The following is a 16,091-nucleotide window of genomic DNA, read 5'->3' on the forward strand; positions in this document are numbered from 1 at the left end:
AGATCACTTACAAATTCCTGAGCCAAGGTCTGTTAAGGCTTAAAAGCTTGCAGGTACAGGTACGGGGAGGGGAGGAGGACAAGGAGAGGGGAGGGGAGAGGGGAGGAGAGTTCCATTGCAAATCAATCAATCAAATTAAAGTTCTGAGGATCCTGTCACCAATACCAAGTGAGACTGGAAACCAATAAGGCTTTCTGGAGAGTGGAAAAGTCACTAGGGGAAGCTGGCCTACATCTTTGTCCTTCCTGCCTTTGCAGAACGGCCACAGGTTGACCCGGCCAGAAGGTCATCGACCCCTGCATTCACTCACCCACGGGGTAAAGGGACAGAACGCACACGCGGAGACACCCAGGCATCCAGGCTAGTCTCCTGGTGGCTTTTAGGCTTTAGGATGGAGCCTGCGAGCTCCGGCGGGGCCGCCCCTCCGCCCCCTCCGCCCCCTCCGCCCCCTCCGCCCCGGCTGCGGTCCTCCTGGCTGCCCCCGCGTCGGGGACCGGCGCTGTCCTCCCGTCCTGGGCCCCAGCTCCTCCCGTCCCCGCTCCCCGACCGCGCAGCACCCCTGGGGGTCGCCCGGCCCCGTGGGGCAGGACAGGCCACCGCCTGCGAGCGCCGGAGGCCCTCCCCCACCTGCCGGGCCGCACCTGCCGCGGGGGGCCGAGGGCTCCCCACCTGCCGGCGAGCGCCAGGACTCGGCGTCGGCGCGGGGGGCGGGGGGCACCGAGGACCGACCCCGACACTCACCGGGTCTCCGCGCAGCTTCCGCGGCCTCCTGCAGCCCCGCCTCCGCCGCCTCCCAGGGGCCCGCCCGTCCCCCCTCCTCGCCCCTTCCCTCTCTTCCCGTCCTCCCTCCCCGTCCCGTCCTCCTTCCTCGCCCCTCTCCCTCCTCTCCCCTTCCCTCCCCTCCCCTCCCGTCTCCCTCCTCTCCCCTTCCCTCCCCTCCCCTCCTCCCTCCTCTCCCCTTCCCTCCCCTCCCCTCCCCCCTCCTATCCCCTTCCCTCCCCTCCCCTCCCCCCTCCTTGCCCCTTCCCTTCCCTCGGGTCCCCCTCCTCGCCCCTTCCCTCCCCTCCTGCCCCCCTCCTCGCCCCTTCCCTCCCCTCCTGCCCCCCTCCTCGCCCCTTCCCTTCCCTCGGGTTCCCCCTCCTCGCCCCTTCCCTCCCCTCCTGCCCCCCTCCTCGCCCCTTCCCTCCCCTCCTGCCCCCCTCCTCGCCCCTTCCCTTCCCTCGGGTCCCCCCTCCTCGCCCCTTCCCTCCCCTCCTGCCCCCCTCCTCGCCCCTTCCCTTCCCTCGGGTCCCCCCTCCTCGCCCCTTCCCTCCCCTCCTGCCCCCCTCCTCGCCCCTTCCCTCCCCTCCTGCCCCCCTCCTCGCCCCTTCCCTCCCCTCCTGCCCCCCTCCTCGCCCCTTCCCTTCCCTCGGGTTCCCCCTCCTCGCCCCTTCCCTCCCCTCCTGCCCCCCTCCTCGCCCCTTCCCTCCCCTCCTGCCCCCCTCCTCGCCCCTTCCCTTCCCTCGGGTCCCCCCTCCTCGCCCCTTCCCTCCCCTCCTGCCCCCCTCCTCGCCCCTTCCCTTCCCTCGGGTCCCCCCTCCTCGCCCCTTCCCTCCCCTCCTGCCCCCCTCCTCGCCCCTTCCCTCCCCTCCTGCCCCCCTCCTCGCCCCTTCCCTTCCCTCGGGTCCCCCCTCCTCGCCCCTTCCCTCCCCTCCTGCCCCCCTCCTCGCCCCTTCCCTCCCCTCCTGCCCCCCTCCTCGCCCCTTCCCTTCCCTCGGGTCCCCCCTCCTCGCCCCTTCCCTCCCCTCCTGCCCCCCCTCCTCGCCCCTTCCCTCCCCTCCTGCCCCCCTCCTCGCCCCTTCCCTTCCCTCGGGTCCCCCCTCCTCGCCCCTTCCCTCCCCTCTGCCCCGCTCCTCGCCCCTTCCCTCCCCTCCTGCCCCCCTCCTCGCCCCTTCCCTCCCCTCCTGCCCCCCTCCTCGCCCCTTCCCTCCCCTCCCGTCCCCCCTCCTCGCCCCTTCCCTCCCCTCCCGACCCCCCCTCCTCGCCCCTTCCCTCCCCTCCCGTCCCCCCTCCTCGCCCCTTCCCTCCCCTCCCGACCCCCCTCCTCGCCCCTTCCCTCCCCTCCCGTCCCCCCTCCTCGCCCCTTCCCTCCCCTCTGCCCCCCTCCTCGCCCCTTCCCTCCCCTCCCGTCCCCCCCTCCTCGCCCCTTCCCTCCCCGCCCCGTCCCCTCCGGTCCCCCGCCGGAGCCCCCGCCCGCCCCGTGCCCCCGGGCCGCCCTGCTCACCTCGTCCCTCCGCGTGGCCGAGCTCCCGCCGCCCGAGCTCCCGCCGCCGCAGCTCGCGGGTCCCGCCGAGGCCGGGCCGGGGCCGGGAGAGGTGTTTGCACAACTTGGGAGGGCGTCAGGCCCCCTCCCGCCGCAGCCAATCAGCGGCCGCCCTGGGGGAACAACCTCCTCCTCCGCCAATCGGCGGCGCCGCCGGGAGCCCGGCCCCGCCCCGCCCCCGCCGCGCCCCCGCCCCCGCCCCCGCCCCCGCCGCCCGCGAGCCTCCTGCCCCGCCCCCGTGACCCGCGCGTCCTCGGCGGGGGGCGCCCGAGCTCGGGGCGCTGAGCGGCCGCACGCGGGGGCGGGGGCGGGCACCCTCGGGGCGCCTCAGGGCGTGCCCCCCACGAGCCCGGAGCTGGGGGCCCTCCGCCTGCGGGAGCGCGGGCAGTCCGGGGCCAGGACACAGCCTGCTGCGCTTTTTAAATTTTTTTTTTAATTTTTTTTTATTGGAGTCCGATGTGCCAACATGTAGCATCACACCCGGTGCTCATCCCAGCAGGTGCCCCCCTCGGTGCCGTCCCCCAGGCACCCCAACCCCCTCCTCCCCTTCCACCACCCCTTGGTCCTTTCCCAGAGTCAGGAGTCTCTTAGGGTCTGTCTTCCTCTCTGATATTTTCACTCATTTTCTCTCTTTTCCCCTTTATTCCCTTTCACTAATTTTTATATTCCCCAAATGAATGAGACCACGTAATTTCCCGACTGACTACTGTTCTTGACCACCCGTGGCCCTAGAAGGGGCCCTAGAAGGACAGGGGAACAGGCGCCTTGTACAGAGAGCCCCAGCGCACAGGCTGCAGAAATGCCAGGCGGTGGCCTTCCCGGGGGTCCCCACCACGGGCTGGCTGTCCCTCCCTCCTATCACCATGGCCTCCTCCAGCACGCAGGTTTCTCGCACCTACCACGGATGTCTGTGACCTTGAAATTCTGTGTCAATAACCTGGATCCTACAACATCCTTAGAAACTCCACTTGTGGGGCACCTGGGGGGGCTCGTGGTCGAGCGCCTGCCCTTGGCTCAGGCCGTGACCCAGGGGTCCTGGGATGAGTCCAACGTCCAGCTCCCCGAAGGGAGCCTGCTTCTCCTTCCACCTCTGTCTCTGCCCCTCTCTGTGTCTCTCATGAATAAATAAGTAAAATCTTAAAAAATAATGATAAAATCCCTCGACTGTCCCTCTCATCCAAACCCCTCGCACCCGCCACCAAGGTCATAGTCCCTCAAGCACACAACTCTGAGCATCGCATGGGCCTGAGCAGAAGGCCCTGGCACCACCCACCCCTCTGCAGGTCGCCGCCCCGCATCCTCCACACAAGGACCAAGGTGCTTCAAGGCCCAACCCCGCCAGCTCCGCTTCATCTCCCCACAGGGACACTGAAACCCAGTGGGTGCTCGACTTTATCCCCAAGGATTGGCCTGGATCACGATCCCGACACTCCCCCCTCAGGCAGTAAGTCAGGAGGAAGTCACCTCCTTTTCAACAAGGCCTAGGTTCCCTTCTCTGCTGATGAGGTGATAACGGGAATTACTTCACTACTTCACGGGGAGCTGCCCAGAATAAACCAAGCGGATGCCCAGACTGCTCTGCCCGGCGTCTAAAGGCACCAGTGACCGTGACTTGTCCCCCCAGTATGTCAGGCCGTCACCGCCCTGTAATTCTCACGAACAAAAACATCGGCCTCTCGAAACCGAATCCACCCTCTAGGGCTCGGCCCACCGCACTTCACCAACGAGGCCCCCTGCCCCCCGGGCCCTGCCACCCCCCACCCCGGGCCGTGGCCCCCTTGCACTTAGCTCGCCTCCCCCCGCATGGGCCCCTACAAGGTAGGGAAGACATCCCTCCATCCCTCCATCCCTCCCCTGTGGTCACCATCAGCCCAGAGGAGCAAGGATGTGTGTGCGGGTGTGCATATGCACGTGTGTGTCGGGCACAATACCGTGCGTGACACACCAGTCAGGGCTCAGAAGGAAACAGCCGGCACAGCCCGGACAGGGCAGCAGGAGACCTGGAAGGAGTGCGGCGGCCGCCGGGGAAGGCAAGAGCTGCTGCCGCGCCGGGGCCCAGCACCTGCAGGCCCAAGTGGGGGAGCGGGGAGTGGGGCCGCAAGACGGGGTTCCCAGGGCTCAGAAAGAGCCGCAGCCCCTGGGCCGGGAGTGGGGGGGCCCTGGGCGCAGGGAGGCCCGAGGAACCACTCACTGGGCGCACAGGGAGCTAAGGCAGGCGCAGAGCGTCTCCTGCAAGGGGCTGGACGGTCTCGGTCACAGCACCAGCTCTGTCATTTGGGGTCTAGAAGCAGCGTGTACAATGCTTGAATGGAGAGACGTGGCTGTGGGCCAAGAAAACTGTATTTATCAGAGCAAGTGGCAGGGCAGACGTGGACCTCTGGCCCAGGGGATGAATGACCTCCCACCATTCTCCTGCCCTCCCATCGCCTGGGGTGCTGCCTACAAATTGAACACAAGAACAGCCAGAGGGTTGGTGCACTCCATCACTGGTAGTCCCTCAGGACAGAGCAGTGGAGAAGGGGGCAGAGATTCTAGAAGATTCAAAGGAGAATGAATGCTCAGCACGAAAGGTGTTGAGCAAACGCTTGTCGACAGGAATGAACCCTCCTCCGACTGGCTACTGCGCCTTACTCTGCAAACGGTTAAACATTCACGGGGAGACGACCCAGATTGCTTCCCTGAACGGGCCAATTGGGGAAGGGGCCCCAACTCCCATAAGGCTCACTCAGCTTCTCTCCTGCTTCACTTTGAAATCCCTGCCCTCACCTCCAAGAAATATCCACCTGGCCCCGAATCCCCTCTCTGTGCATTTCTAACTACTATTCAACTGACTTTTTTTTTTTTTAGATTTTATTTATTTTTTTCATGAGAGACACACACAGAGAGATCGAGGCAGAGACACAGCCAGAGGGAGAAGCAGGCTCCATGCAGGGAGCCTGACGTGGGACTCGATCCCGGGACCCCCGATCACGACCTGAGCCAAAGGCAGACGCTTAACCACTGAGCCACCCGGGCGTCCCTGTTCAACTGCTTTTATGGGATTCCGGAATTTTGCAAAGTATGTGAGTGAGAAAGACTTTTCCTTAAAATGAGGAATTCAAATGTTCTCCGTCGTAGTGATATTTGTCCTAATAAATGTGACAGTTGGTTTAATTTGCTTCATAATGAAAAGGGGCAACAGATGAGATTAAAAACAATGGGCTACACCCCAAGTCAGCTCCCATGTCAACCCCTCAGACCCTTCGATCCCGGAGACCCCTTCCAGCGGTGTGGGGTGCTGGGCTGACCCTCGAGATGAGAGAGTTGACTTGGGGTCTCAAGCTGCCTCTCCTTCTCCCACCTTCTTTGGCTTTCTCTCTTCCCTAATTGTTCCTTGCTTTGGTTCTGTCCTTCCTGAGAGACCATGAGGGTACGAGCTGGGCATCTGGACCCTGCAGTGAGCTGGGCCCGGACTTAATCTCTCGTGCTTCACTCACTAACGAGCCATTTTGTCTCTTCATTTTCCTTGTCGGGACGGTGGGAAATACCACAGAGTTCTCAAGAAGATTAAGTGATCCACGTTCTCAGTATATGTGAGCTATTATTGGTGCTTACTGTTTCAATCTGTCTTATCCCCCCCTCTCCCTGCCTTTTTTGGTGTCCAGAATTTTAAGTGAACTTTGCCATAAAGAGAAAAGAGGTGGACACTTAGAGGGAGGAGGGGGGAACAATCCAGCATGATTCTAAGTTTGTTTTATTTATTTCTCAAGACTTTGCATTTCTTACATGAACAGCAATTTTTATTATATCACCGATAATCTGCCCACCCTAATAAATTATTCTGTTATAAAGACAAGTTCCTTGTAGACAGAAAGTGCAAAATCAAATGTACAAAATAAAATACAGTTTTGGAAGGCAAAGTTTCTAAATGACAATTATCACTGTTGCCTCCCCAGTTATCTTGGGAATGAAACATACCTTCTTTATCTTCAAGCAGTTTAAAACTCTGACCAGGTAAGGCAAAAGCGGGAACCACCCACAGATAAATCTCAATTCCTGCAAACAGGTTCTGGGTGGAGATGATGTCCTGGGGGACCGTTCCCCTCCCATCCTTTTATAAGGCAGCAGAGAAATCTAATTCCTAGTTTACCTCCCCTACTGTTAGCAATCCTTAACAAGCATTCCTGAAGAAAATAAAATTCAAGACAATTCAAAGTTGCTTGGCATCTCCAGGGTCAACCTTTACTGGTCTCTGTTTCACAGAATCCTTAAGGTCTTGGCATCCCTTGAGAGTTAAGTGTGGCTAGGTGTACCCCGCTAGGTCAGCTTGTTGCCCACCACTGTTTGCCTAATCACTGTTATTAGAAGTCTGCTAGGACTTGCCAATTTTGTTACATATCATTGTATTTTATAAATTGGTTGAGAATTATAAGCTATAATAATATAAGCAAATTTGGGGAACGCAAATTTTGGAGTATATCTCCCTGGCAAATGATAGATCTAATAAATCCAAATCAAGGAAGAAAACCCAGTGCTCTTCCTCTCAGCCTGGTTTGAATGAAAGTCTCAAGAGAGAATGTGACTTGAGGGACTGGGAAAAGATTGGAGAAAGGAGGGAGGAGGTAATTTTAAAAAAATAAAACACAAGTATGATTTTTACGGAGTATTTGTAAGTGTAACTGAGCCAGAGACAAGTAGTGGGCCAGGTTTAGGAGGTAGGAAAGTCAAGACCTCTCTCTCTCTCTCTCTCTTTTTTCTTTTTTTAAGATTTTATTTATTTATTCCTGAGAGACAGAGAGAGAGAGAGGCAGAGACACAGGCAGAGAGAGAAGCAGACTCCCTGTGGGGAGTCCAATGTGGGACTCTGGGGTCACGCCCCGGGCCAAAGGCAGACACTCAACCCCTGGGCCACCAGAGCATCCCAAGCCAAGACCTTCTCCTTCTCATCCCAGACTGGGTCAGGAACTGAATGACACCAATCTTTCATTGTTGTCATCTCACCACAGAGCAAGGAAGAAAGAAAAAAACCATAAAATTTGGGGGGTTTGCAGTATTAGGTAGTAGCAGCTAGAAAAATAATTTCAGCATGGGCAAGGTCACAGCAGAAAGCAGAAAATCAGGTGGAGAAAGTATCCCTGACATTGAACTGACATCCATGACAATCGCCATTTGTATAGTTCCTCAGAAAAATGTAATAGAATTTGAAAAGAACACCAAAAGGGGTTTTCCCTGTTGGATGGTGTAATGTTGACATTGCCCATGATGGGCACAGGCCTTTTTGGTCCCTATCACTTACTATAATTGAAGGACCCCAACCCTCTAAAACCAAACAAAGGCAAAAGGCAAGAATTTACAAAATAACCAGAGTGCTCCCTGGGCCAATATACACAGGCTAATTCCAAGTGTTTGTTAGCTGTTTTGCAAACAGTTTAAACAAATACTTCCCCTGCCCTAAGAAGCTAAATGTCCACAATGCCAGCGATATGGCAAGACAAACACCACACCGATGTATAAACTCCTGGGAGTCAGAGACTCTGTGCTCTGTGTCTTTGGAATCCACCAGTGTCTACTGTTCCCCCTCGACACACACTGAGGTGTGAGGGATCCATGCAGCGACATGGAAGAAATAGATTTGGACCACGGACAAAACAGGGAAACGATGAGAACAAGATTGGGGAGAGTGGGAGAAAACAAGGATAAAGAGTGAAGGCGGTGAGAGAAGGGAGCCAGGCCTACGGCAGGAGAATTAAGGCAAAATTCACTCACTGTGTCCAAGTCCAGTGCAAGGGAAACAAGGATGAGCTGCCATTGAGGACAGAAAAGTATTTCAAAAAGGGAAAAGGAGTCAAAGGTCTTGTGAAAACACCCAAATCTTAGAATACCTCTGTTGCATTTTAATAAGGAAACTAGTTTGGGGCCCCTAGGGTGGCCCCGTCAGTTAAGCGTCCCACCTCTTGCTCAGGTCCTGATCTCAGGGTGGTGATACTGAACCCCACCCCTCAGGCTCCAAGCCGAGCTTGGGGCCTGCTTCTGGTTCTCTCTCTTCCTCTCCCTGTGCCCTGCCCCTGATACTCAGGGAGAGAAGAAGGAGAAGAAGGAGAAGAAGGAGAAGGAGAAGAAGAAGAAGAAGAAGAAGAAGAAGAAGAAGAAGAAGAAGAAGAAGAAGAAGAAGAAGAAGAAGAAGAAGAAGAAGGAGAAGAAGAGGAGGAGGAGGAGGAGGAAGAAGAAAAACAAGGAGGAGGAGGAGGAGGAGGGAATTAGCGGAGGCCACCTTGCACAGGCAGCCGCAACTTCTGCCCTTAATACTGCTCTTCCTCGGGCCCAGGCTGCCCTTGGCTGCCTCCACCCTGAGCCCCTCTGGGCCTCGGCCTCAGCCTCCTCCCGGCTGCTGCGAAAGCTCCGCGGCTCGGCTACCTTCTCACCGGAAAGGAAAGGAACTATGTCCCCAAGCACCCAGTGGAGTTCAGTGGCCTTCGTACTGAGTTGAATGATGTCTCCCCAAAATACACGTCCTCCCAGAACCTCAGAATGTGACCTTGTTTGGAAATACAGTCTTGGCAGATAAAATCAGGGGAAGAACCAAGATGAGCTCACACTGGATTCAGGTGGGCTCTAAAGCCATTGAAAATACCAGTGTGGGCGACAGAAGAGAACACAGCAGGGCGCGGGGCGGAAGGCCAAGTGAAGTCAGAATCAAAGACGATTTCGGGATCCCTGGGTGGCGCAGCGGTTTGGCGCCTGCCTTCGGCCCAGGGCGCGATCCTGGAGACCCGGGATCGAATCCCACGTCGGACTCCCGGTGCATGGAGCCTGCTTCTCCCTCTGCCTATGTCTCTGCCTCTCTCTCTCTGTGACTATCATAAATAAATAAAAAAGAAAAAAAAAAAAAAGACGAGTTCTGCTGCCACAAACCGATGAGCCCCAAAAGCACCGGGAACTAGAAGCAGCAAGAATTCTCTCCCTGTCCCCCTCGAGACTACAGAGGAAGCCTGATGGTGCCGACACCTTAATATCAGACCTCTGGTCCCCAAGATGGTGAAACAATAAATTTCTGTGCTTCCAACCCACCCAGTCTGTGGTCCCCCATTACACAGCCCTGGGGACTAGTACACGCTGCAGCCACCCGAGGCCAGGCTGCCACCCAGCGTTTGGGTGATTGTTCATGTACCGCTACCTGCTACCTGAAGGCACAAAACGGAATAACATCATACGATGAACAAAGAAAGTGAAAATGTACAATAGCCGCGTGAGCAGGAATTTAAAAGATTGTTAGATTGTGTTAAATTGATCTTTGAAAGATTATTTGCTCTCAATGTCTAGAAAAATCGAAGCTGACTTAGAGCTCGCCTGTGCGCGCTAAAATCAATTTGAAATACAGTTCCACTGCAGCTCTTTGGCCCTATTTTTAAAAAACCTACGCCCAGGGATTCTGGGGAAGCAGCTTTATATGCACAATTTCTACAGACCCATTTAGCAAGAGTATCTCGCTCACCAAAAACTGTGAAAAGTGGTGGGAAAAAAAAAAAGTGGTGGAAACAAACTTGTTTCTAATCATTTCATTCCTGACAAACTGTCTGTAACTTCCGCTCCCTGGTTCGGAGGCTGAAGAACTGGTGAATACGATCTTGAAAACAGCATCGTTGTTGTCCTTGTGCACGGTACACGGGGCACAACAACGCCCAGAATGTGAGAAAAAAGTCAGAAAAGTATCACTCTCAAACGGAACAGATGCATGACAAGAGATGGAGAGAAGTGGCCAAATTTAGCAGTTGTGGCTACACGACTTGCTGGAAGGCTAAGGACTGCCCCAGCTCCCCTCCTGGGGCCCCTGCTGGGCACCCCCAAGGCCTCCCCCGGCCCCCAGAGTACGGATGGCCCGTGGCTCAGCTGCTTGCCTCCCGCCTGGAGGACGCGCCGTGAAGGAGGAGGAGGACACGTGGACCCAACCCCAGGTAAGCAGGGCCCGCGCCTGGAAGTGTCCTCTGGCCACGCCAGCAGGGTCTGCGCCCAACACTAGAGACTCGGGGCAGATCCACACCCCAGATGCCCGAACTACTCTCTGGAGGACCTTCTCTGTCCCTCTCCCCTCTCTCTCACTCTTTCTTCTTTTAAAGTAAGCTCTGCACACGACGACGTGGGGCGTCAACTCACAACCCCGAGATCCAACAGTCACACTCCACCAACTGAGCCAGCCAGGCGCCCCCCCAGGGACCTTTTTAATATAAAAGGTAAAAAATTGTGGATTCAAAATGAAATAGAAAAGTCAGCAGTCACACGAAGATGAGAATTCACAGCGGACTACTGGAGGCCTGCAGGTTCAGGTCCCAGCTCTGAGATCTCTTTACGCAAGTGACCCACAGTGTGTCCAGAGAAAGTCCTGCCGGTCGCATCTCCGGCTTCTCCTCTCTGCGCAGAACCCTCTCGGGTGCCCGGGGCTCCCGGGGCTCCCGGGGCTCCCAGCGCTCAGGGGCCGCTTGGGCGGGAGGCCGGGGCTGAAGGGGTCTGGCCTCCCATGACGTCTACTTCTGTAGAGAAGGCCGCAGCCCGTCCTCACTCGGCTTCCCTGAGCGGGAACAGTGCACCGTCCGCCAGGGACGCAACTTCTAACTGCAAATTAATAATAAATGGACATTTTGGCTTCCGACCTCTTTTGAGAGAGATCGTCATGATCTGCAGGAGTCCCTGAGAACGGCACTGACCCCAGCGGGGGAGGCTGAGTGTTGGGGACCCTCGCAAATAATATCACAGTGAGGATCACAACTGAGCAGCCAGCCACGCCGTAGTTTTGACATCTTCAAACCAGGAGCACCTGGTTCCGAGCCCGTATATCTACTTAGCAAGAAACACTTGACTCTTCCCGGACACACACCCACCTCACAAGATACAGCACACGCCATTCCCGCAAGACCAAATACAGCCCCAGCTTAGGATGAGTTTATATCTAAGACCGTGGTCCTTGGCCTCGGCTGTGCATCAGAATCACAAATAGGAAAAATGTTCTAATCACAATATACAAAATGGAATTTTTTTTAAAAAAGAGGAATGGTCAAGGCCATTGGACCAAGGGGTAAACCAGTGCCTTAGTTACAATCACACCTTGCTTCCCTGGTCAAGGCCGTAGCAGTGCCGTTTACGAAAGAGGGTGGTGGGAGAGGGGATGTGCCTTTTAGAAGAAGAAGACTTCAGCTTCGTGCATCATTTGAGATCCCGCAGAACGTCTCGATCCAGGCGTCCAGTCACCACGTGTCTTCATCCTCGGACAGGCCGTGAGCCCCATGAGCTCAGATAATGTATCTCATTCACCTTTACGCTCCTGGTGCCCGGCTCACAGCCTGCAATTCAGAACGAGCTCAGTACGTATTTTATGAAGGGATGAACTAGTAAGCAGACATACGGAGTAAATTAACCAGTGTTGGATAATCTGTTTAGGAACTGAGCCATCTAGCAGACAGAGACAAGAGTTCAGGTGCCTGAAGTCCTGACGTCTGGAAATCCTGATGCTCTCATTCTGTCTCCATGACTTCCAGATTCTCCCACAGGCTACCCTGCTCTTAGATCCTTCACTCCCTTGCTCCGTCCGCCCATCCGTTCCCACCACCACTCCTTGCTGTTCCTCTGTAGTGCCGACTGCTCAGTTAGAGGACCACCTGGCTCTCTGCCCATATTCCCTGTATCCTGGGCTCTGCCCTCCAAGCTGCAGTTCCCCTACCCCCATAACGGCATCCCAGTGCCAGCGGCTGTCCTCACCTGGTCTCTCCCCATGTGTCCTTTTCTCCATAGTGTATCAGTCCACGTACTAGTGGGAAGGAAAGCATAAGCATGAAGGCTGGGACTGAAAGACTTTAATAAAAATATTATTTTAAGACATATGGACAAGGCTGAGGGGAGCCAAAGGCCTGGGGAAGCACTCAGGGACCAGCAATAACGGGAAATCATTGCCAGCCTGAACTGAGGAGGCAAGGATGGTGAGGACTGCTTCCAGAGACGGGAAAAAGCTTGGAGCCACGGAAGAGAGACTCTGACAGAAGCTGTAAGCGTAGAATACAGCCTCCCCCAAAGCTGTGTCCAAGCAAAGGCGGGGGGGGGGGCAAGTATCCTAACCCCCTTCTCCCCCACCTTTCAGTCCTCATGGCTGCCTTCCTTTAGCCAAACTCATCTAGAAGCCAAAGGGCAAAAGGACCCTGGTAATGGAATCCATAGAGGTCATTAACCTGGGGGACCCAAGGTGAAGGGCACGGTGAGGATCAAGATATGGGTGGGGGGAGCAGACTGAGAGTGACCAATGCAGTCCATCTCCCTTCTGCTACTCAGTTTTCACTCTTGACCTTTAATTGGGTGAAGAACTTCTGATCCCTTCTGGAGAAACACAAGGTCTCATCAGCCACAGTATCATTATTGAGTAATGTCAGTTCTGCCATTTTTCCTACTGGAACCCAAATTGTAACGTTAGCCACCATTAGCACTCTTATTAAAATGTAAGAAGACAAAATAAGAAAATGGTTAATTAACTTAAAACTACCTTCTACAGTGCTCTGAAGCTGGTCACAAGCCCTGAATTGATAATAAGAGCTTCCCTGTTTTATTTTTATTTTTTTTAAGATTTTATTTATTTATTCATGAGAGACACAGAGAGAGGCAGAGACACAGGCAGAGGGAGAAGCAGGCTCCATGCAGGAGCCCGATGCAGGACTTGATCCCAGGACCCCGGGGTCATGGCCTGAGCCGAAGGCAGATGCTCAGCCACGGAGCCCCCCAGGCGTCCCGAGCTCCCCTGTTTTAGCACTCGTTCCCTTTCCCACTACCAATACTTTGGCAGCACAGAATTCTTTTTTTTTTTTTATTTCAGTACAGTTGACACACTGTACATTAGGTTCAGGTGTACACCATAGCGACTCAGCTTCTCTGTCTCTTATCTTGTGTTCTCCAGGGGTAGGTACCGTCTGTGGCCAAGCATCGCTCCTACAATGCCATTGACTACGTTCCCTATGCTGTGGCTTTCATTCTCACGACTTACTCGTTCCTTAAGGGAAGCCTGCATCTCCCACTCCCCTTCCCTCATTTTGCCCATCCCCCCTACATCCTCCCCTCTGGCCACCATCCCTTGTTCCCTATAAGTCTGATTCTGTTTTTTGTTTGCTTAGTCATTTGCTTTTTAAGATTCTCTATGTGAGTAAAATCACAGGATATTTGTCTTTCTCCGGCTCACTTATTTCACTTAGCATAATATCCTCTCGGTCCATCCGTTTGTGACAAATGGCATGATCTCATCCTTTTTTAAGGCTGTGTAATGTTCCTGTATGTGGGTATGAATATACACACCCGTCAGAATGGCTGAAATTAAAAAAACACAAGAAATAACAAGTGTTAGCTGAGTGAAGTAAGTCAGTCGGAGAAGGACAAGCATTATATGTTCTCATTCATTTGGGGTATATAAATAATAGTGAAAGGGAATATAAGGGAAGGGAGAAGAAATGTGTGGGAAATATCAGAAAGGGAGACAGAACGTAAAGACTGCTAACTCTGGGAAACGAACTAGGGGTGGTAGAAGGGGAGGAGGGCGGGGGGTGGGAGTGAATGGGTGACGGGCACTGGGGGTTATTCTGTATGTTAGTAAATTGAACACCAATAAAAAATAAATTAAAAAAAAAAAGAAATAACAAGTGTTAGAGAGGATGTAGGGGAAAAAAAGGAATCCTCGTACACTGCATGGGAATGAACAGAATTCTTTATCTACTAACGTACCCAAAACTTCTTCCCTGAAAAATCTGAGCCCTTGGTGTTTCTGACTTTATCAAGTTATTGCAGTTTTTCATTGACTAGTGCTTTGAGCTGGGAATTGTAGATTTTTACTTCCATCCCTCATGTACACTCTCCAGAGCGCCCCAAAGTGTTAAATCCATTTCACAATTTAATCTCACGGTTGCCATAGCAACTCTGTGCCGCAACTATTTGGACTCTCACTCTTTAGTTCTCTCCCTGTATTCCATCACATGCTACCTTCAGTGATATTTGAGTAACGTGATGTCATCACATGATACTCTATATCGCACTTTGCCCCCCAAAGGAAGTCCTCCACACACTCAAATATGTGCCACCACAATCCCAGAATGCCGCTTTAAGGATCTGCCTCCTGGGGTCACTTCTCAAATCAGCCAGGGTGTCAGTAGAAACACAATGGTTCACTACGAATCCCTTGGCATCTTTTTTCCCCCATACTTCAAACTTTGGCCTGTGTATCTCATCAACACAACTCAACAAGAGAACTTAGGGGAAACTGGTGTTGCAATCCGTAAAGGTCACAGCACAAGTCGGGGAAACCAGGAGAATGGGTGAGGTGGAGAAGTCAGATAATAATGAGACATTTTTTAAAAAGTAACTTGTTTTTTAAGCCATAACTCCTGAATTTTGAAATTTAAGGTTGAGAAGACATTTAAATCTTCTTTCCTGAGTGAAATATCAATATTTGTCTCTTTTAAATTAATTAATATAAAAGATTATATGAACGTGTGTATGGAAGACTCTCTGATCTAAGGGTCTGGGACCCTTCTATCTAAATCTATTTCTTCGTGAACCAATAAGAGACTCTTAACATATAGGAAACAAACTGAGGGTTGCTGGAAGGGAAGTGGGTAGGGGGATGGGGTAATTGGGTGGTGGGTATTAAGGAGGGCACCTGATGTAATGAGCACTGCAGCTGGTGAATCACTTAATTCTACCCCTGGAACTAATGATACACTATATTTTAACTAAATTGAATTTAAATAAAAAAATCTTAAAAAATCAATCCATTTCTCAATGGGAAGATTACTCGGCAAATGTCAACATGACTTATAATTATTTTACTTTGATTATATTTTCCTTTTGAGGTTTAATGAGTTTGAATAATTTGTTGGTGTAATTTTGTTAAAATGGAATTTGTCAGTTTTAGAATATAATTTTATTACAAATTATGCGTGATATAATTACAACTAGAAATAGTCCTTCAATAATACCGTACATGTTTGCCAATGTTATGTAAAGCAAACAAAATGACCACAGCAAATGAGACCTTTCCTTAAATTTCTCATCACCTGGCCAGGATGGCTTTATGCTCACTCAATTATACCCATTTCATAGAGGCAAAAACAAATTTGAGGAAGAACGGGCAAAAAGCTTCATTTCCTGCACGTCCTTCTCTCAGCCTCTTACCAGCAACACCTACTAGGATTGTTCCCCATAAACCTTTCATTTGGGCGAAGGAGAGGAAGCAGGAAAGAGCTGGCTGGTGTGCAGACTGCTGCTCTTGTTGCAAAGATAAATAAATTCATTTCAACATACGTATATTTAAAACGACATTAGCGTGAGCTAATGACTATTACGTGCATCACTAGCTCAATAAATGAAGAAAGCGGATGAAACTGGAGAAGTGCAATTTCCTTTATTCCTTACTTCATTGTGAAGACCAAATTTGCCCAGGGTCTGTTTCCCTGAAGCTTGATCATTAATATTTACACCAGCTTACAGCTTGTGGCATGCACACATTTTACTGTTTTTATTGGGGTGTGTTAGCTTGCTCGCTACCATTTCCATAATAAAATGCCATAGACGGGGCGGCTTAAATGGAAATCTATTTTCTTACATATCTAGAAGCCACAAGTCCAAGATTAAAATGCCAGGTGTGGTTTCTTCTGAGGCCTCCCTCCTCGCCTTGTGGTTGGGCAGCTTCTCACTGTGTCCTCACTGGGCCTTTCTTCTGCGCAGGTTCCTCCCTGTGTCTCTACGGACTCCTCTCCCGGAGGAGGAGCTAAAGTGGATGAGGGCCCACCTGACA

The 16,091-nt window shown here is 53.0% G+C and overlaps 1 protein-coding gene across 2 annotated transcripts in view; it reads right to left on the reverse strand.

Moving 5' to 3' along the window:
* AASS (aminoadipate-semialdehyde synthase) overlaps positions 1 to 2,325 on the reverse strand; it is a 52,400-nt gene extending 50,075 nt beyond the window's left edge. Inside the window, exon 1 of one of the 2 annotated variants that reach the window (XM_038557487.1) lies at positions 2,264 to 2,325. The gene's annotated coding sequence lies outside the window, so the exon portion shown is untranslated. Of the gene's footprint in view, positions 1 to 741; positions 795 to 2,263 lie in introns of those variants that run through there. The other variant, XM_038557486.1, reaches the window with a different exon arrangement.
* Positions 2,326 to 16,091: the final 13,766 nt, after the last annotated feature.

The sequence above is a fragment of the Canis lupus genome, chromosome 14 (assembly GCF_011100685.1).
Source record: "Canis lupus familiaris isolate Mischka breed German Shepherd chromosome 14, alternate assembly UU_Cfam_GSD_1.0, whole genome shotgun sequence".
In the NCBI taxonomy this organism is placed as follows: domain Eukaryota; kingdom Metazoa; phylum Chordata; class Mammalia; order Carnivora; family Canidae; genus Canis; species Canis lupus.